At 45.8% G+C, this 20574-nt stretch overlaps 22 non-coding genes across 22 annotated transcripts; all 22 read right to left on the bottom strand.

The window, feature by feature from the left end:
* Window positions 1-949: 949 nt before the first annotated feature.
* trnap-cgg (transfer RNA proline (anticodon CGG)) lies at window positions 950-1021 on the bottom strand. The gene has a single exon. It is a non-coding gene; the product is annotated as a tRNA-Pro (tRNA).
* Window positions 1022-1776: 755 nt separating this feature from the next.
* On the bottom strand, window positions 1777-1848 carry trnap-cgg (transfer RNA proline (anticodon CGG)). Its single transcript has one exon. It is a non-coding gene; the product is annotated as a tRNA-Pro (tRNA).
* An 821-nt stretch (window positions 1849-2669) lies between these two features.
* trnap-cgg (transfer RNA proline (anticodon CGG)) lies at window positions 2670-2741 on the bottom strand. Its single transcript has one exon. It is a non-coding gene; the product is annotated as a tRNA-Pro (tRNA).
* A 635-nt stretch (window positions 2742-3376) lies between these two features.
* On the bottom strand, window positions 3377-3448 carry trnap-agg (transfer RNA proline (anticodon AGG)). Its single transcript has one exon. It is a non-coding gene; the product is annotated as a tRNA-Pro (tRNA).
* Window positions 3449-4211: 763 nt separating this feature from the next.
* On the bottom strand, window positions 4212-4283 carry trnap-ugg (transfer RNA proline (anticodon UGG)). Its single transcript has one exon. It is a non-coding gene; the product is annotated as a tRNA-Pro (tRNA).
* Window positions 4284-5266: 983 nt separating this feature from the next.
* Window positions 5267-5339, bottom strand: trnap-ugg (transfer RNA proline (anticodon UGG)). The gene has a single exon. It is a non-coding gene; the product is annotated as a tRNA-Pro (tRNA).
* A 181-nt stretch (window positions 5340-5520) lies between these two features.
* trnap-agg (transfer RNA proline (anticodon AGG)) lies at window positions 5521-5592 on the bottom strand. Its single transcript has one exon. It is a non-coding gene; the product is annotated as a tRNA-Pro (tRNA).
* Window positions 5593-7123: 1531 nt separating this feature from the next.
* Window positions 7124-7195, bottom strand: trnap-cgg (transfer RNA proline (anticodon CGG)). Its single transcript has one exon. It is a non-coding gene; the product is annotated as a tRNA-Pro (tRNA).
* A 955-nt stretch (window positions 7196-8150) lies between these two features.
* Window positions 8151-8222, bottom strand: trnap-cgg (transfer RNA proline (anticodon CGG)). Its single transcript has one exon. It is a non-coding gene; the product is annotated as a tRNA-Pro (tRNA).
* Window positions 8223-8624: 402 nt separating this feature from the next.
* Window positions 8625-8696, bottom strand: trnap-cgg (transfer RNA proline (anticodon CGG)). Its single transcript has one exon. It is a non-coding gene; the product is annotated as a tRNA-Pro (tRNA).
* Window positions 8697-9360: 664 nt separating this feature from the next.
* On the bottom strand, window positions 9361-9432 carry trnap-cgg (transfer RNA proline (anticodon CGG)). The gene has a single exon. It is a non-coding gene; the product is annotated as a tRNA-Pro (tRNA).
* A 753-nt stretch (window positions 9433-10185) lies between these two features.
* trnap-cgg (transfer RNA proline (anticodon CGG)) lies at window positions 10186-10257 on the bottom strand. The gene has a single exon. It is a non-coding gene; the product is annotated as a tRNA-Pro (tRNA).
* A 171-nt stretch (window positions 10258-10428) lies between these two features.
* Window positions 10429-10500, bottom strand: trnap-cgg (transfer RNA proline (anticodon CGG)). Its single transcript has one exon. It is a non-coding gene; the product is annotated as a tRNA-Pro (tRNA).
* Window positions 10501-11220: 720 nt separating this feature from the next.
* Window positions 11221-11292, bottom strand: trnap-cgg (transfer RNA proline (anticodon CGG)). Its single transcript has one exon. It is a non-coding gene; the product is annotated as a tRNA-Pro (tRNA).
* A 172-nt stretch (window positions 11293-11464) lies between these two features.
* On the bottom strand, window positions 11465-11536 carry trnap-cgg (transfer RNA proline (anticodon CGG)). Its single transcript has one exon. It is a non-coding gene; the product is annotated as a tRNA-Pro (tRNA).
* Window positions 11537-12289: 753 nt separating this feature from the next.
* On the bottom strand, window positions 12290-12361 carry trnap-cgg (transfer RNA proline (anticodon CGG)). The gene has a single exon. It is a non-coding gene; the product is annotated as a tRNA-Pro (tRNA).
* Window positions 12362-12532: 171 nt separating this feature from the next.
* Window positions 12533-12604, bottom strand: trnap-cgg (transfer RNA proline (anticodon CGG)). The gene has a single exon. It is a non-coding gene; the product is annotated as a tRNA-Pro (tRNA).
* A 720-nt stretch (window positions 12605-13324) lies between these two features.
* trnap-cgg (transfer RNA proline (anticodon CGG)) lies at window positions 13325-13396 on the bottom strand. The gene has a single exon. It is a non-coding gene; the product is annotated as a tRNA-Pro (tRNA).
* A 416-nt stretch (window positions 13397-13812) lies between these two features.
* trnap-cgg (transfer RNA proline (anticodon CGG)) lies at window positions 13813-13884 on the bottom strand. The gene has a single exon. It is a non-coding gene; the product is annotated as a tRNA-Pro (tRNA).
* Window positions 13885-14715: 831 nt separating this feature from the next.
* Window positions 14716-14787, bottom strand: trnap-cgg (transfer RNA proline (anticodon CGG)). Its single transcript has one exon. It is a non-coding gene; the product is annotated as a tRNA-Pro (tRNA).
* Window positions 14788-15954: 1167 nt separating this feature from the next.
* trnap-cgg (transfer RNA proline (anticodon CGG)) lies at window positions 15955-16026 on the bottom strand. The gene has a single exon. It is a non-coding gene; the product is annotated as a tRNA-Pro (tRNA).
* Window positions 16027-16198: 172 nt separating this feature from the next.
* On the bottom strand, window positions 16199-16270 carry trnap-cgg (transfer RNA proline (anticodon CGG)). Its single transcript has one exon. It is a non-coding gene; the product is annotated as a tRNA-Pro (tRNA).
* Window positions 16271-20574: the final 4304 nt, after the last annotated feature.

Below are 20574 nucleotides of genomic sequence, written 5' to 3' on the forward strand. Positions count from 1 at the left end.
ATTGATCGATCTGTTGTCACAAAACAAGCTTAGACAAAGGCTCCCTGCACCCTAAGCAAGAATCATACCACGAGACCAACGAGCCATGTTCTGGTTGCTGCTTTGATCGATTTTTTGTCACAAAACATGCTTAGACAAAGGCTCCCTGCACCCTAAGCGAGAATCATACCCCTAGACAAACGAGCCATGTTCTGGTTGCTGCTTTGATCGATTTGTTGTCACAAAACATGCGTAGACAAAAAGAGCTGGAGAAACTTCTGCAGCAATTCACCCCGATCTACGTTGGGTAAAGGACTGATTTGGGAATAGAACAGGAGGCCGCTTTGCCAGGTTACCTCCTTCAACAGCATACTGTAATGGGCTCGTCCGGGATTTGAACCCGGGAACGCTCCCACCCTAAGCAAGAATCATACCCGTAGACCAACGAGCCATATTCTAGTTGCTGCTTCGATTGATCGATTTGTTGTCACAAAACATGCTTAGACAAAGGCTCCCTGCACCCTAAGCGAGAATCATACCACGAGACCAACGAGCCATGTTCTGGTTGCTGCTTTGATCGATTTGTTGTCACAAAACATGCGTTGACAAAAAGAGCTGTGAAACTTCTGCAGCAAATCACCCCGATCTCCGTTGGGTAAAGGACTGATCTGAGATTAGAACAGGATCCCTCTTCCCCATGTAACCTCCTTCAACAACATACTGTAAAGGGCTCGTCCGGGATTTGAACCCAGGACCTCTTGCACCCGAAGCGAGAATCATACCCCTAGACCAACGAGACATGTTCTGGTTGCTGCTTTGATTGATTTGTTGTCCAAAGAATGCGTGGACGAAAAGAGCTGGAGTAACTTCTGCAGCAAATCACGCTGATCTCCGTTGGGTAAACGACTGATCTGAGATTAGAACAGGATCCCTCTTCGCCAAGTAACCTCCTTCAACAACATACTGTAAAGGGCTCGTCCGGGATTTGAAACCGGGACCTCTCGCACCCGAAGCGAGAATCATACCCCTAGACCAACGAGCCATGTTCTGGTTGCTGCTTTGATTTATTTGTTCAAAGAATGCTTGGACGAAAAGAGCTGGAGTAACTTCTGCAGCAAATCACGCCGATCTCCGTTGGGTAAAGGACTGATTTGGGAATAGAACAGAAGCCCTCTTTGCCATGTTACCTCCTTCAACAGCATATAGTAATGGTCTCGTCCGGGATTTGAACACGGGACCTCTCGCACCCTAATCAAGAATCATACCCCTAGACCAACAAGCGACGTTGCTGCTTCGATTGATCGATTTGTTGTCACAAAACATGCTTAGACAAAGGCTCCCTGCACCCTAAGCGAGAATCATACCACAAGACCAACGAGCCATGTTCTGGTTGCTGCTTTGATCGATTTGTTGTCACAAAACATGCTTAGACATAAAGACCTGGAGAAACTTCCGCAGCAAATCACGCCGATCTATGTTGGGTAAAGGACTGATTTGGGAATAGAACAGGAGCCCTCTTTGCCATGTTACCTCCTTCAACAGCATACTGTGATGGGCTCGTCCGGGATTTGAACCCAGGACCTCTCGCACCCAAAGCAAGAATAATACCCCTAGACCAACGAGCCATGTTCTGGTTGCTGCTTTGATCGATTTGTTGTCACAAAACATGCTTAGACCTAAAGAGCTGGAGAAACTTCCGCAGCAAAACATGCCGATCTACGTTGGGTAAAGGACTGATTTGGGAATAGAACAGGAGCCCTCTTTGCCTTGTTACCTCCTTCAACAGCATACTGTAATGGGCTCGTCCGGGGTTTGAACCCGGGACCTCTCGCACCCGAAGCGAGAATCATACCCCTAGACCAACGAGCCATGTTCTGGTTGCTGCTTTGATTGATTTTTTCAAAGAATGCTTCTACGAAAAGAGCTGGAGTAACTTCTGCAGCAAATCACGCCGATCTCCGTTGGGTAAAGGACTGATTTGGGAATAGAACAGAAGCCCTCTTTGCCATGTTACCTCCTTCAACAGCATATTGTAATGGTCTCGTCCGGGATTAGAACACGGGACCTCTCGCACCCTAATCACGAATCATACCCCTAGACCAACAAGCCATGTTGCTGCTTCGATTGATCGATTTGTTGTCACTAAACATGCTTAAACAAAGGCTCCCTGCACCCAAAGCGAGAATCATACCACAAGATGAACGAGCCATTTTCCGGTTGCTGCTTTGATTGATTTGTTGTCACAAAACATGCTCAGACAAAGGCTCCCTGCACCCTAAGCGAGAATCATACCCCTTGACCAACGAGCAATGTTCTAGTTGCTGCTTTGAATGATCAATTTGTTGTCACATAAAATGCTTAGACAAAGGCTCCCTGCACCCTAAGCAGGAATCATACCCCTAGACCAACGAGCCATGTTCTCGTTGCTGCTTCAATTGATCGATCTGTTGTCACAAAACAAGCTTAGACAAAGGCTCCCTGCACCCTAAGCAAGAATCATACCACGAGACCAACGAGCCATGTTCTGGTTACTGCTTTGATTGATTTGTTGTCCAAAGAATGCGTGGACGAAAAGAGCTGGAGTAACTTCTGCAGCATATCACGCCGATCTCCGTTGGGTACAGGACTGATCTGAGATTATAACAGGATCCCTCGTTGCCAAGTAACCTCCTTCAACAACATACTGTAAAGGGCTCGTCCGGGATTTGAACCCAGGACCTCTCACACCCGAAGCGAGAATCATACCCCTAGACCAACGAGCCATGCTCTGGTTGCTGCTTTGATCGATTTGTTGTCACAAAACATGCTTAGACAAAGGCTCCCTTTACCCTAAGCAAGAATCATACCACGAGACCAACGAGCCATGTTCTGGTTGCTGCTTGGATCGATTTTTTGTCACAAAACATGCTTAGACAAAGGCTCCCTGCACCCTAAGCGAGAATCATACCCCTAGACCAACGAGCCATGTTCTGGTTGCTGCTTTGATTGATTTGTTGTCACAAAACATGCGTAGACAAAAAGAGCTAGAGAAACTTCTGCAGCAAATCACCCCGATATACGTTGGGTAAAGGACTGATTTGGGAATAGAACCGGAGCCCTCTTTGCCAGGTTACCTCCTTCTACAGCAATGGGCTGTAGAAGTAATGGGCTCGTCCGGGATTTGAACCCAGGACCTCTCGCACCCTAAGCGAGAATCATACCCCTGACCAACGAGCCATGTTCTGGTTGCTGCTTTGATCGATTTGTTGTCACAAAACATGCGTAGACAAAAAGAGTTCGAGAAACTTCTGCAGAAAATCACCCCGATCTACGTTTGGAAAAGGACTGATTTGGGAATAGAACAGGAGCCCTCTTTGCCAGCTTACCTCCTTCTACAGCAATGGGCTGTAGAAGTAATGGGCTCGTCCGGGATTTGAACCCGGGACCTCTCGCACCCTAAGCGAGAATCATACCCCTAGACCAACGAGCCATGTTCCAGTTGCTGCTTCGATTGATCGATTTGTTGTCACAAAACATGCTTCGACAAAGGATCCCTGCACCCTAAGTGAGAATCATACCACAAGACCAACGAGCCATGTTCTGGTTGCTGCTTTGATCGATTTGTTGTCACAAAACATGCTTAGACATAAAGAGATGGAGAAACTTCCGCAGAAAATCACGCCGATCTACGTTGGGTAAAGGACTGATTTGGGAATAGAACAGGAGCCCTCTTTGCCATGTTACCTCCTTCAACAGCATACTGTAATGGGCTCATCTGGGATTTGAACCCAGGACCTCTCGCACCCTAAGTGAGAATCATACCACAAGACCAACGAGCCATGTTCTGGTTGCTGCATTGATCGATTTTTTGTCGCAAAACACGCGTAGACAAAAAGAGCTGGAGAAACTTCTGCAGAAAATCACCCCGATCGACGTTGGGTAAAAGACAGATTTGGGAATAGAACAGGAGCTTTCTTCACTAAATAAACTCCTTCAACAACTTACTGTAAAGGTCTCGTCCGGGATTTGAACCCGGGACCTCTCGCACGAAAGCGAGAATCATACCCCTGACCAACGAGCCATGTTCTGGTTACTGCTTTGAACGATTTGTGGTCACAAAACATGCTTAGACCTAAAGAGCTGGAGAAAATTCCACAGCAAATCATGCCGATCTACGTTGGGTAAAGGACTGATTTGGGAATAGAACAGGAGCCCTCTTTGCCTTGTTACCTCCTTCAACAGCATACTGTAATGGGCTCGTCCGGGATTTGAACCCGGGACCTCTCGCACCCAAAGCGAGAATCATACCCCTAGACCAACGAGCCATGTTCTGGTTGCTGCTTTGATCGATTTGTTGTCACAAAGAATGAGTACACAAAAAGAGCTGGAGAAACTTCTGCAGCAAATCACCCCGATATACGTTGGGTAAAGGACTGATTTGGGAAAAGAAAAGGAGCCCTCTTTGCCATGTTACCTCCTTCAACAGCATACTGTAATGGGCTCGTCCAGGATTTGAACCCAGGACCTCTAGCACCTTATGCGAGAATCATACCCCTAGACCAATGAGCCATGTTCCAGTTGCTGCTTTGATTGATCGATTTGTTGTCACAAAACATGCTTAGACAAATGCTCCCTGCACCCTACTAGAGAATCATACCACAAGACCAACGAGCCATGTTCTGGTTGCTGCTTTGATCGATTTGTTGTCACAAAACATGCGTAGACAAAAAGAGTTCGAGAAACTTCTGCAGAAAATCACCCCGATCTACGTTTGGAAAAGGACTGATTTGGGAATAGAACAGGAGCCCTCTTTGCCAGGTTACCTCCTTCTACAGCAATGGGCTGTAGAAGTAATGGGCTCGTCCGGGATTTGAACCCGGGACCTCTCGCACGAAAGCGAGAATCATACCCCTAGACCAACGAGCCACGTTCTAGTTACTGATTCGATTGATCGATTTGTTGTCACAAAACATGCTTACACAAAGGCTCCCTGCATCCCTTGCGAAAATCATACCTCGAGACCAACAAGCCATGTTCTGGTTGCTGCTTCGATTGATCGCTTTGTTGTCAGAAAACATGCTTAAACAAAGGCTCCCTGCACCCTAAGCGAGAATCATACCACGAGACCAACGAGCCATGTTCTGGTTGCTGCTTTGAACGATTTGTTGTCACAAAACATGCTTAGACCTAAAGAGCTGGAGAAAATTCCACAGCAAATCATGCCGATCTACGTTGGGTAAAGGACTGATTTGGGAATAGAACAGGAGCCCTCTTTGCCTTGTTACCTCCTTCAACAGCATACTGTGACGGGCTCGTCCGGGATTTGAACCCGGGACCTCTCGCACCCAAAGCGAGAATCATACCCCTTAGACCAACGAGCCATGTTCTGGTTGCTGCTTTGATCGATTTGTTGTCACAAAGAATGAGTACACAAAAAGAGCTGGAGAAACTTCTGCAGCAAATCACCCCGATATACGTTGGGTAAAGGACTGATTTGGGAATAGAACAGGAGCCCTCTTTGCCAGGTTACCTCCTTCTACAGCAATGGGCTGTAGAAGTAATGGGCTCGTCCGGGATTTGAACCCGGGACCTCTCGCACCCTAAGCGAGAATCATACCCCTAGACCAACGAGCCATGTTCCAGTTGCTGCTTCGATTGATCGATTTGTTGTCACAAAACATGCTTCGACAAAGGATCCCTGCACCCTAAGTGAGAATCATACCACAAGACCAACGAGCCATGTTCTGGTTGCTGCATTGATCGATTTTTTGTCGCAAAACACGCGTATTCAAAAAGAGCTGGAGAAACTTCTGCAGCAAATCACCCCGATCGACGTTGGGTAAAAGACAGATTTGGGAATAGAACAGTACCCCTCTTTGCCAGGTTACCTCTTTCAACAGCATACTGTAATGGGCTTGTCCGGGATTTGAATCCCAGACCTCTCGCACCCTAAGCTAGAATCATACCCCTAGACCAACGAGCCACGTTCTGGATGCTGCTGTGATCGATTTGTTGTCACAAAGAATGCATAGACAAAAAGAGCTGGAGAAACTTCTGCAGCAAATCACCCAGATCTACGTTGGGTAAAGGACTGATCTGAGATTAGAACAGGTTCCCTCTTCGCCAAGTAACCTCCTTCAACAACCTACTGTAAAGGGCTCGTCCGGGATTTGAACATTTAGTCATTTAGCAGACGCTCTTATCCAGAGCGACTTACAGTAAGTACAGGGACATTCCCCCGAGGCAAGTAGGGTGAAGTGCCTTGCCCAAGGACACAACGTCAGTTTGCACGGCTGGGAATCGAACCGGCGACCTTATGATTACTAGCCCGATTTCCTAACCGCTCAGCCACCTGACTCCCTAACCCGGGACCTCTCGCACCCAAAGCGAGAATCATACCCCTAGACCAACGAGCCATGTTCTGGTTGCTGCTTTGATCGATTTGTTGTCACAAAACATGCTTAGACAAAGGCTCCCTGCACCCTAAGCGAGAATCATACCCCTAGACCAACGAGCCATGTTCTGGATGCTGCTTTGATCGATTTGTTGTCACAAAACATGCGTAGACAAAAAGAGCTGGAGAAACTTCTGCAGCAAATCACCCAGATCTACGTTGGGTAAAGGACTGATCCGAGATTAGAACAGGATCCCTCTTCGCCATGTAACCTCCTTCAACAACATACTGTAAAGGGCTCGTCCGGGATTTGAACCCGGGATCTCTTGCACCCGAAGCGAGAATCATACATCTAGACCAACGAGCCATGTTCTGGTTGCTGCTTTGATTGATTTGTTGTCCAAAGAATGCGTGGACGAAAAGAGCTGGAGTAACTTCTGCAGCAAATCACGCCGATCTCCGTTGGGTAAAGGACTGATCTGAGATTAGAACAGGATCCCTCTTCGCCATGTAACCTCCTTCAACAACATACTGTAAAGGGCTCGTCCGGGATTTGAACCCGGGACCTCTTGCACCCGAAGCGAGAATCATACCTCTACACCAACGAGCCATGTTCTGGTTGCTGCTTTCATTGATTTGTTGTCCAAAGAATGCGTGGACGAAAAGAGCTGGAGTAACTTCTGCAGCAAATCACGCTGGGTAAAGGACTGATCTGAGATTAGAACAGGATCCCTCTTCGCCAAGTAACCTCCTTCAACAACATACTGTAAAGGGCTCGTCCAGGATTTGAACCCGGGACCTCTCGCACCCGAAGCGAGAATCATACCCCTAGACCAACGAGCCATGTTCTGGTTGCTGCTTTGATTGATTTGTTGTCCAAAGAATGCGTGGACGAAAAGAGCTGGAGTAACTTCTGCAGCAAATCATGCCGATCTCCGTTGGGTAAAGGACTGATTTGGGAATAGAACAGGAGCCCTCTTTGCCAGGTTACCTCCTTCTACGGCAATGGGCTGTAGAAGTAATGGGCTCGTCCGGGATTTGAACCCAGGACCTCTCTCACCCAAAGCGAGAATCATACCCCTAGACCAACGAGCCATGTTCTGGTTGCTGCTTTGATCGATTTGTTGTCACAAAGAATGCGTAGACAAAAAGAGCTAGAGAAACTTCTGCAGCAAATCACCCCGATATACGTTGGGTAAAGGACTGATTTGGGAATAGAACAGGAGCCCTCTTTGCCAGGTTAACTCTTTCAACAGCATACTGTAAAGGGCTCGTCCAGGATTTGAACTCAGGACCTCTCGCACCCTAAGCGAGAATCATACCCCTTGACCAACGAGCAATGTTCTAGTTGCTGCTTTGAATGATCGATTTGTTGTCACATAACATGCTTAGACAAAGGCTCCCTGCACCCTAAGCGGGAATCATACCCCTAGACCAACGAGCCATGTTCTCGTTGCTGCTTCAATTGATCGATCTGTTGTCACAAAACAAGCTTAGACAAAGGCTCCCTGCACCCTAAGCAAGAATCATACCACGAGACCAACGAGCCATGTTCTGGTTGCTGCTTTGATCGATTTTTTGTCACAAAACATGCTTAGACAAAGGCTCCCTGCACCCTAAGCGAGAATCATACTGGTTGCTGCTTTGATTGATTTGTTGTCCAAAGAATGCGTGGACGAAAAGAGCTGGAGTAACTTCTGCAGCAAATCACGCCGATCTTCGTTGGGTAAAGGACCGATCTGAGATTAGAACAGGATCCCTCTTCGCCAAGTAACCTCCTTCAACAACATACTGTAAAGGGCTCGTCCGGGATTTGAACCCAGGACCTCTCGCACCCGAAGCGAGAATCATACTCCTAGACCAACGAGCCATGCTCTGGTTGCTGCTTTGATCGATTTGTTGTCACAAAACATGCGTAGACAAAAAGAGCAGGAGAAACTTCTGCAGCAAATCACCCCGATCTACATTTGGAAAAGGACTGATTTGGGAATAGAACAGGAGCCCTCTTTGCCAGGTTACCTCCTTCTACAGCAATGGGCTGTAGAAGTAATGGGCTCGTCCGGGATTTGAACCCGGGACCTCTCGCACCCTAAGCGAGAATCATACCCGTAGACCAACGAGCCATATTCTAGTTGCTGCTTCGATTGATCGATTTTGAAGATTTGAAACTTCTGCAGCAAATCACCCCGATCTCCGTTGTGTAAAGGACTGATCTGAGATTAGAACAGGATCCCTCTTCGCCATGTAATCTCCTTCAACAACATACTGTAAAGGGCTCGTCCGGGATTTGAACCCAGGACCTCTTGCACCCGAAGCGAGAATCATACCCCTAGACCAACGAGCCATGTTCTGGTTGCTGCTTTGATTGATTTGTTGTCCAAAGAATGCGTGGACGAAAAGAGCTGGAGTAACTTCTGCAGCAAATCATGCTGATCTCCGTTGGGTAAAGGACTGATCTGAGATTAGAACAGGATCCCTCTTTGCCAAGTAACCTCCTTCAACACCATACTGTAAAGGGCTCGTCCAGGATTAGAACCCAGTACCTCTCGCACCCGAAGCGAGAATCATACCCCTAGACCAACGAGCCATGTTCTGGTTGCTGCTTTGATTGATTTGTTCAAAGAATGCTTGAACGAAAAGAGCTGGAGTAACTTCTGCAGCAAATCACGCCGATCTCCGTTGGGTAAAGGACTGATTTGGGAATAGAACAGGAGCCCTCTTTGCCAGGTTACCTCCTTCTACGGCAATGGGCTGTAGAAGTAATGGGCTCGTCCGGGATTTGAACCCAGGACCTCTCTCACCCAAAGCGAGAATCATACCCCTAGACCAACGAGCCATGTTCTGGTTGCTGCTTTGATCGATTTGTTGTCACAAAGAATGCGTAGACAATAAGAGCTAGAGAAACTTCTGCAGCAAATCACCCCGATATACGTTGGGTACAGGACTGATCTGAGATTATAACAGGATCCCTCTTTGCCAAGTAACCTCCTTCAACAACATACTGTAAAGGGCTCGTCCGGGATTTGAACCCAGTACCTCTCGCACCCGAAACGAGAATCATACCCCTAGACCAACGAGCCATGCTCTGGTTGCTGCTTTGATCGATTTGTTGTCACAAAACATGAGTAGACAAAAAGAGCTGGAGAAACTTCTGCAGCAATTCACCCCGATCTACGTTGGGTAAAGGACTGATTTGGGAATAGAACAGGAGGCCGCTTTTCCAGGTTACCTCCTTCAACAGCATACTGTAATGGGCTCGTCCGAGATTTGAAACCGGGACCGCTCGCACCCTAGGCAAGAATCATACCCGTAGACCAACGAGCCATATTCTAGTTGCTGCTTCGATTGATCGATTTGTTGTCACAAAACATGCTTAGACAAAGGCTCCCTGCACCCTAAGCGAGAATCATACCACGAGACCAACGAGCCATGTTCTGGTTGCTGCTTTGATCGATTTGTTGTCACAAAACATGCGTAGACAAAAAGAACTGTGAAACTTCTGCAGCAAATCACCCCGATCTCCGTTGGGTAAAGGACTGATCTGAGATTAGAACAGGATCCCTCTTCGCCATGTAACCTCCTTCAACAACATACTGTAAAGGGCTCGTCCGGGATTTGAACCCGGGACCTCTTGCACCCGAAGCGAGAATCATACCTCTACACCAACGAGCCATGTTCTGGTTGCTGCTTTCATTGATTTGTTGTCCAAAGAATGCGTGGACGAAAAGAGCTGGAGTAACTTCTGCAGCAAATCACGCTGGGTAAAGGACTGATCTGAGATTAGAACAGGATCCCTCTTCGCCAAGTAACCTCCTTCAACAACATACTGTAAAGGGCTCGTCCAGGATTTGAACCCGGGACCTCTCGCACCCGAAGCGAGAATCATACCCCTAGACCAACGAGCCATGTTCTGGTTGCTGCTTTGATTGATTTGTTGTCCAAAGAATGCGTGGACGAAAAGAGCTGGAGTAACTTCTGCAGCAAATCATGCTGATCTCCGTTGGGGAAAGGACTGATCTGAGATTAGAACAGGATCCCTCTTTGCCAAGTAACCTCCTTCAACAACATACTGTAAAGGGCTCGTCCGGGATTTGAACCCAGTACCTCTCGCACCCGAAGCGAGAATCATACCCCTAGACCAACGAGCCATGTTCTGGTTGCTGCTTTGATTGATTTGTTCAAAGAATGCTTGGACGAAAAGAGCTGGAGTAACTTCTGCAGCAAATCACGCCGATCTCCGTTGGGTAAAGGACTGATTTGGGAATAGAACAGAAGCCCTCTTTGCCATGTTACCTCCTTCAACAGCATATTGTAATGGTCTTGTCCGGGATTTGAACACGGGACCTCTCGCACCCTAATCAAGAATCATACCCCTAGACCAACAAGCCATGTTGCTGCTTCGATTGATCGATTTGTTGTCACAAAACATGCTCAGACAAAGGCTCCCTACACCCTAAGCGAGAATCATACCCCTTGACCAACGAGCCATGTTCTGGTTGCTGCTTTGAATGATCAATTTGTTGTCACATAACATGCTTAGACAAAGGCTCCCTGCACCCTAAGCGGGAATCATACCCCTAGACCAACGAGCCATGTTCTCGTTGCTGCTTCAATTGATCGATCTGTTGTCACAAAACAAGCTTAGACAAAGGCTCCCTGCACCCTAAGCAAGAATCATACCACGAGACCAACGAGCCATGTTCTGGTTACTGCTTTGATTGATTTGTTGTCCAAAGAATGCGTGGACGAAAAGAGCTGGAGTAACTTCTGCAGCAAATCACGCTGATCTCGGTTGGGTAAAGGACTGATCTGAGATTAGAACAGGAACCCCCTTTGCCAGGTTACCTCCTTCTACAGCATACTGTAATGGGCTCGTCCAGGATTTGAACCTGGGACCTCTCGCACCCGAAGCGAGAATCACACCACTAGACCAATGAGCCATGTTCTGGTTGCTGCTTTGATTGATTTGTTGTCACAAAGAATGCGTAGACAAAAAGAGCTGGAGAAACTTCTGCAGCAAATCACCCCGATATACGTTGGGTACAGGACTGATCTGAGATTATAACAGGATCCCTCTTTGCCAAGTAACCTCCTTCAACAACATACTGTAAAGGGCTCGTCCGGGATTTGAACCCAGTACCTCTCGCACCCGAAACGAGAATCATACCCCTAGACCAACGAGCCATGCTCTGGTTGCTGCTTTGATCGATTTGTTGTCACAAAACATGAGTAGACAAAAAGAGCTGGAGAAACTTCTGCAGCAATTCACCCCGATCTACGTTGGGTAAAGGACTGATTTGGGAATAGAACAGGAGGCCGCTTTTCCAGGTTACCTCCTTCAACAGCATACTGTAATGGGCTCGTCCGAGATTTGAAACCGGGACCGCTCGCACCCTAGGCAAGAATCATACCCGTAGACCAACGAGCCATATTCTAGTTGCTGCTTCGATTGATCGATTTGTTGTCACAAAACATGCTTAGACAAAGGCTCCCTGCACCCTAAGCGAGAATCATACCACGAGACCAACGAGCCATGTTCTGGTTGCTGCTTTGATCGATTTGTTGTCACAAAACATGCGTAGACAAAAAGAACTGTGAAACTTCTGCAGCAAATCACCCCGATCTCCGTTGGGTAAAGGACTGATCTGAGATTAGAACAGGATCCCTCTTCGCCATGTAACCTCCTTCAACAACATACTGTAAAGGGCTCGTCCGGGATTTGAACCCGGGACCTCTTGCACCCGAAGCGAGAATCATACCTCTACACCAACGAGCCATGTTCTGGTTGCTGCTTTCATTGATTTGTTGTCCAAAGAATGCGTGGACGAAAAGAGCTGGAGTAACTTCTGCAGCAAATCACGCTGGGTAAAGGACTGATCTGAGATTAGAACAGGATCCCTCTTCGCCAAGTAACCTCCTTCAACAACATACTGTAAAGGGCTCGTCCAGGATTTGAACCCGGGACCTCTCGCACCCGAAGCGAGAATCATACCCCTAGACCAACGAGCCATGTTCTGGTTGCTGCTTTGATTGATTTGTTGTCCAAAGAATGCGTGGACGAAAAGAGCTGGAGTAACTTCTGCAGCAAATCATGCTGATCTCCGTTGGGGAAAGGACTGATCTGAGATTAGAACAGGATCCCTCTTTGCCAAGTAACCTCCTTCAACAACATACTGTAAAGGGCTCGTCCGGGATTTGAACCCAGTACCTCTCGCACCCGAAGCGAGAATCATACCCCTAGACCAACGAGCCATGTTCTGGTTGCTGCTTTGATTGATTTGTTCAAAGAATGCTTGGACGAAAAGAGCTGGAGTAACTTCTGCAGCAAATCACGCCGATCTCCGTTGGGTAAAGGACTGATTTGGGAATAGAACAGAAGCCCTCTTTGCCATGTTACCTCCTTCAACAGCATATTGTAATGGTCTTGTCCGGGATTTGAACACGGGACCTCTCGCACCCTAATCAAGAATCATACCCCTAGACCAACAAGCCATGTTGCTGCTTCGATTGATCGATTTGTTGTCACAAAACATGCTCAGACAAAGGCTCCCTACACCCTAAGCGAGAATCATACCCCTTGACCAACGAGCCATGTTCTGGTTGCTGCTTTGAATGATCAATTTGTTGTCACATAACATGCTTAGACAAAGGCTCCCTGCACCCTAAGCGGGAATCATACCCCTAGACCAACGAGCCATGTTCTCGTTGCTGCTTCAATTGATCGATCTGTTGTCACAAAACAAGCTTAGACAAAGGCTCCCTGCACCCTAAGCAAGAATCATACCACGAGACCAACGAGCCATGTTCTGGTTACTGCTTTGATTGATTTGTTGTCCAAAGAATGCGTGGACGAAAAGAGCTGGAGTAACTTCTGCAGCAAATCACGCTGATCTCGGTTGGGTAAAGGACTGATCTGAGATTAGAACAGGAACCCCCTTTGCCAGGTTACCTCCTTCTACAGCATACTGTAATGGGCTCGTCCAGGATTTGAACCTGGGACCTCTCGCACCCGAAGCGAGAATCACACCACTAGACCAATGAGCCATGTTCTGGTTGCTGCTTTGATTGATTTGTTGTCACAAAGAATGCGTAGACAAAAAGAGCTGGAGAAACTTCTGCAGCAAATCACGTCGATCTCCGTTGGGTAAAGTACTGATCTGAGATTAGAACAGGATCCCTCTTCGCCAAGTAACCTCCTTCAACAACATACTGTAAAGGGCTCGTCCGGGATTTGAACACAGGACCTCTCGCACCCAAAGCGAGAATCATACCCCTAGACCAACGAGCCATGTTCTGGTTGCTGCTTTGATTGATTTTTTGTGGCAAAGAATGCGTGGACGAAAAGAGCTGGAGTAACTTCTGCAGCAAATCACGCCGATCTCCGTTGGGTACAGGACTGATCTGAGATTATAACAGGATCCCTCTTTGCCAAGTAACCTCCTTCAACAACATACTGTAAAGGGCTCGTCCGGGATTTGAACCCAGTACCTCTCGCACCCGAAGCGAGAATCATACCCCTAGACCAACGAGCCATGCTCTGGTTGCTGCTTTGATTGATTTGTTGTCCAAAGAATGCGTGGACGAAAAGAGCTGGAGTAACTTCTGCAGCAAATCACACTGGGTAAAGGACTGATCTGAGATTAGAACAGGATCCCTCTTCGCCAAGTAACCTCCTTCAACAACATACTGTAAAGGGCTTGTCCAGGATTTGAAACCGGGACCTCTCGCACCCGAAGCGAGAATCATACCCCTAGACCAACGAGCCATGTTCTGGTTGCTGCTTTGATCGATTTGTTGTCACAAAGAATGCGTAGACAAAAAGAGCTAGAGAAACTTCTGCAGCAAATCACCCCGATATACGTTGGGTAAAGGACTGATTTGGGAATAGAACAGGAGCCCTCTTTGCCAGGTTACCTCTTTCAACAGCATACTGTAAAGGGCTCGTCCGGGATTTGAACTCAGGACCTCTCGCACCCTAAGCGGGAATCATACCCCTAGACCAACGAGCCATGTTCTCGTTGCTGCTTCAATTGATCGATCTGTTGTCACAAAACAAGCTTAGACAAAGGCTCCCTGCACCCTAAGCAAGAATCATACCACGAGACCAACGAGCCATGTTCTGGTTGCTGCTTTGATCGATTTTTTGTCACAAAACATGCTTAGACAAAGGCTCCCTGCACCCTAAGCGAGAATCATACTGGTTGCTGCTTTGATTGATTTGTTGTCCAAAGAATGCGTGGACGAAAAGAGCTGGAGTAACTTCTGCAGCAAATCACGCCGATCTTCGTTGGGTAAAGGACTGATCTGAGGTTAGAACAGGATCCCTCTTCGCCAAGTAACCTCCTTCAACAACATACTGTAAAGGGCTCGTCCGGGATTTGAACCCAGGACCTCTCGCACCCGAAGCGAGAATCATACTCCTAGACCAACGAGCCATGCTCTGGTTGCTGCTTTGATCGATTTGTTGTCACAAAACATGCGTAGACAAAAAGAGCAGGAGAAACTTCTGCAGCAAATCACCCCGATCTACATTTGGAAAAGGACTGATTTGGGAATAGAACAGGAGCCCTCTTTGCCAGGTTACCTCCTTCTACAGCAATGGGCTGTAGAAGTAATGGGCTCGTCCGGGATTTGAACCCGGGACCTCTCGCACCCTAAGCGAGAATCATACCCGTAGACCAACGAGCCATATTCTAGTTGCTGCTTCGATTGATCGATTTTGAAGATTTGAAACTTCTGCAGCAATTCACCCCGATCTACGTTGGGTAAAGGACTGATTTGGGAATAGAACAGGAGGCCGCTTTGCCAGGTTACCTCCTTCAACAGCATACTGTAATGGGCTCGTCCGGGATTTGAAACCGGGACCGCTCGCACCCTAGGCAAGAATCATACCCGTAGACCAACGAGCCATATTCTAGTTGCTGCTTCGATTGATCGATTTGTTGTCACAAAACATGCTTAGACAAAGGCTCCCTGCACCCTAAGCGAGAATCATACCACGAGACCAACGAGCCATGTTCTGGTTGCTGCTTTGATCGATTTGTTGTCACAAAACATGCGTAGACAAAAAGAGCTGTGAAACTTCTGCAGCAAATCACCCCGATCTCCGTTGGGTAAAGGACTGACCCGTAGACCAACGAGCCATGTTCTAGTTGCTGCTTTGAATGATCGATTTGTTGTCACATAACATGCTTAGACAAAGGCTCCCTGCACCCTAAGCGGGAATCATACCCCTAGACCAACGAGCCATGTTCTGGTTGCTGCTTCAATTGATCGATCTGTTGTCACAAAACAAGCTTAGACAAAGGCTCCCTGCACCCTAAGCAAGAATCATACCACGAGACCAACGAGCCATGTTCTGGTTGCTGCTTTGATCGATTTTTTGTCACAAAACATGCTTAGACAAAGGCTCCCTGCACCCTAAGCGAGAATCATACTGGTTGCTGCTTTGATTGATTTGTTGTCCAAAGAATGCGTGGACGAAAAGAGCTGGAGTAACTTCTGCAGCAAATCACGCCGATATTCGTTGGGTAAAGGACTGATCTGAGATTAGAACAGGATCCCTCTTCGCCAAGTAACCTCCTTCAACAACATACTGTAAAGGGCTCGTCCGGGATTTGAACCCAGTACCTCTCGCACCCGAAGCGAGAATCATACCCCTAGACCAACGAGCCATGCTCTGGTTGCTGCTTTGATCGATTTGTTGTCAAAAAACATGCGTAGACAAAAAGAGCTGGAGAAACTTCTGCAGCAAATCACCGAGATCTACGTTGGGTAAAGGACTGATTTGGGAATAGAACAGGAGCCCTCTTTGCCAGGTTACCTCCTTCTACAGCATACTGTAATGGGCTCGTCCAGGATTTGAACCCAGGACCTCTCGCACCCGAAGCGAGAATCATACCACGAGACCAACGAGCCATGTTCTGGTTGCTGCTTTGATCGATTTGTTGTCACAAAACATGCTTAGACCTAAAGAGCTGGAGAAACTTCCGCAGCAAATCATGCCGATCTACGTTGGGTAAAGGACTGATTTGGGAATAGAACAGGAGCCCTCTTTGCGTTGTTACCTTATTTTTACACCGGTCTGCCAAATGTATTCGTTTTGATTCAGTTATGAGGCTGCCTCTTGCAGGGGAAATGAGAAGACATCATATTTAATTCTACACTTCACTCGTATTTTCAGTTGTAAACGAGCAGCACAAAAAAATGCTTTTAAATCTATGTAATCTTTATAAATAATAAGTAGGCATTTTTATATAAAATATACAGAAATATCAGTTGTAAAAATGTCATTCAAAAACGGACCCCTGTGCAACCGACGCAAGCAAGCACACCCTACAATTTCCCCAGAAATTGTACCCTCTCTAGTTATTAGTTGGCTTTATAGGCTTTATAATCATCCATACACCTGCCTGTTAAGTTAAAGCTAGCGATTTAGCTAACTTTTTATGCTAACTGAAGTGATAGAGAACACATTAATTATTACAATCATTCATGCGATTTTAGTCGAAAGGACGTGTACACGTAATGTTGAGTAGTGCTTTTGAGTTGAACTGCATCACTGAGGGTAGTAAAAATAAGCGGGATAGCGTTAGATATTTAGCACCAACCAACTAAGCCAAGATAGGTAGACCGAGATGGAGGGCGAGGGGGATCGGGGGTGATGTAGGTAGATAGGATGATAGTTTGAGGGGATCGATAGGTAAATTGGGGCTGGGGGGATCGGTTGATTGGGAGATAGATGGATTGATTGGGGAGATTGATAGACTGATTAGAGAGATAAATAAAAATAGGCATAATAGATAAGATAGTGGTGTGAGGGGGATGTATTTGGACATGGATGTTCCCCTTCATGCTGTGTGAAAAATGACAGGCAGACCTGAAGCATCTCATTCTGATGTGATTAATTTAAAAAAATGGGGTACTTGGCCTTAATCATTTCAAGTTTGCATGAGTGATCTAAAGGTAATTTGGGGTTTGATGTTGGACATCCATTTGATAAGTTATCAAAAGATGATGTTGGATACCTGTGTAATTATTTAAAACTCCAGACACAATGATCAAAAGGAAGAGGATGCGGCCTGTTGATGATGCAACTTCACATATTTTGTCATCGAGGGACAAGCCATTGTTTGTGGAAAGATTCATTGACAGCTACAAAGGTAGGATTTTTTTAATTTAAAAATGGGATATTGTTTCAAATAACTTTAAATATACATGTGTCTATACCATGTCAATTTTCAAATTGTACGCAACTTTCAGGAGGAATCCAAGTTGTTCCTTGTAACTATATTTATGATTTTATTTGTTTGACGCATGATTGAACCCATAATGCAAACAGCCATGTACATTTATTTGTGACCTTACAGGTAGAGGAGTGTTCCCCACCCAGCCCATTGAATCAGGTGCTTTCGTGTTGGAGTACAGGGGTGAACTTGTATCATTGGAAGAATGCCAGTCAAGAAACTACTCACAGACAGAGTGTACTTTTCTGTTTGAATTTGAATGGCAGAAACGTAACTGGTGGTAAGCATGTCAAGTTAAATATTTGGTAGACATCAGGGACATTTAAGTAGTTTAAATCTAAAACCAATAGTTAATTGAATAGTTAAAAGCATCAATAAAAGCAACAATATTTTAATCACCTGCTTAGTGAATCAGTTTTTGATTATAACAGCAATCACAGATTGAGTATTGATACTTAAGGTTAATGGGAATAGATTAATCTAGACCATGGCATCCTCCCATCACGTCATGCAGTCAACAATTAATGGATACTTTTCTTTTACCTTTTTAGTATAATTGCAACCAGTGAAGATGGATCTCTTGGAAGATTAGTAAATGACAACCACAAATCTCCAAACTGCATGATGAAAAAAGTCATAGCAAATGGCATGCCACATTTGTGCCTATTTGCTGTACAAAATATAGAAGCAGGAACTGAAATAAATTACAACTATGGGGATTCAAAATGGCCATGGCGTGAAAAAGTGAGTGATTTAGATAAGATATGGTTGCATATTTTGATCATTTATAGTGTTTGAACACGTCTAGTCCAGCCAATTTGTATTTCTCTCGATGGTAAAAGGAAGTCAACAATCAATTAAAATATATAGGTCTTTATATATGTGTATGAGGATATCCATATCATCTCTCAGCTCTATGATCTGATGTATTAGTTCTTGTTTTTTTATCTAAAATTCCAGGTAACAAAAACACTTGCTCCCTATGTGGCAGTGGAGACTGAGGCGTGCCTGAACCATACGACGTCCTGTGATGATGCTAGCCCAGAGGTAAGGGACTTATGTAGACGGTCACCATTGTCACACACAGTGTTGACTGTAGGTGACCTGTGCAGTCTGTGAGGGATAGGCAATTCCCATCCTGGAAGGCCAAAACACTTCTGGTTTCCATCCATCCTTCTGAGTAGAGGGATTCAGAGCTTGATTATCAGGTGAATGTCAGCACCAGCCATGTAAAACAGGAAAACCAGAAGTGTTTTGACCTCCAGGACCAGAATGACTTCCTTCCTTATGATTCAAGACACTTGCAGCGTAAGCACAGCAATGAGATCGATGTTGCAAAAGCCCTTAGTTTTACAAAAAACTCAAAAGAAAGAAAAGTGCAATTGGACTATATCCGAAATAAAGGTAACTGTGTGAATAACAGGGAGATCTTGGAGAGTAAGAAAGGCAAACTCGTACCATGCAAGCAGCCAAAGAAAGAAACTGAAGGCCATGAGTTTATGCATTGTGTGTACTGCTCTGGATTGTTCAAAAAAAGAACAATGTGGCGACATTTTCAGGTCTGCAAATTGAACCCTGAGAGGCTGACCTCCAAACCAGGTAAGACAAGGGTCCAAGCACTGTGTGCTTTTGCTGAACCTGCTCCAACTGGATTTAACGATGCATACTGGAAGTTCTTAAATTGTATGATTCAAGACAAGATTACTCTTGCCGTTAAAAAAGACTGCTGTATTTTAGAGTATGGGAAAAGACTGTTCACAAAGAATGAAAGGGCAACCAGCCAACACCAGTACATATAAGACAAAAGCTGAGAGAGCTTGCTAGGCTGATGCTAGCAGCCGAAGAAGTTACACCTGTAAAGACAATGAGAGAGCTTATCAAACCTGAAAACTACAACCACGCTGTTACAGCTGCAAGACACGTGGCTGGGTTAAGTGATGAAACTGGACAATTTGACCGTCCATCTTACGCTCGCAAAGTTGGACACAACTTGCATTCTTTGGCCATGTTTATAAAATCTGAAGGCTTGAAAAAAAAAGATAAGGAAGTAGTTCAAAATGCAGACGAATTCGCACAGCTATACAAAGAGAGTTGGAGATTTGACATAGTAAGCCAAGCTCTAACTCAAATTAATCAGTCCAAATGGAATGCTCCTCAACTCTTGCCCTTCACAGAGGATGTCCTGATTCTCCATTCTCATTTGTCTGCAAAACAGCAGCACCACTTGAATGCCCTGAAAGAAGAGGTTTCACCCCAGAACTGGAAAGACCTCACTAAGGTGACCCTGGCGCAAGTAATCCTTTTCAACCGCCGGAGGGAAGGAGAAGTGTCCAGAATGCCATTGACTTCGTATTTAACAAGAGATGTATCAGAGGCGCATGAAGATGTTAACTTAGCTCTCACAGAACTCGAGCAGAAGCTTTGCAAACATTTTATCTGGATAACCATAGTAGGAAAGAGAGGAAGGAAAGTCCCTGTTCTTCTCACTCCACTGATGAGGGAATCGCTCGATATGTTGATTGAGAAGCGAGAAGAATGTGGTGTGCTGAAAGAAAATGGATTCTTGTTTGCGTTGCCAAAATATGTCCATTACATCAGGGGTTGTGACTGCATAAGACAGTTTGTGCATGAATGTGTTGATGTCAAAAAACGCAAAGCACTAACCTCAACGAAACTGAGAAAACACATTGCAACTCTTTCAACTGTTCTGAATCTCAAGACTACAGAACTTGATCAGTTGGCAGATTTTCTTGGACTTAACATTGACGTCCACAGAAAGCACTACCGCCTTCCAGAGGGCACTCTCCAGCTTGCTAAAATAAGCAAAGTTCTCATGGCACTAGAACAGGGACGGCTTGGAGAATACAAAGGGAAAAGTCTGGATGAGATTCACATTGATCCAAATGGTATTAAGTCTAAAATACATTTTAGTCTTAGTGCACAATTATATGGTGAAAATATAACAGTATATTTTGA

The sequence above is a fragment of the Osmerus eperlanus genome, chromosome 23, assembly GCF_963692335.1.
Source record: "Osmerus eperlanus chromosome 23, fOsmEpe2.1, whole genome shotgun sequence".
NCBI classification, from domain to species: Eukaryota; Metazoa; Chordata; class Actinopteri; order Osmeriformes; family Osmeridae; genus Osmerus; species Osmerus eperlanus.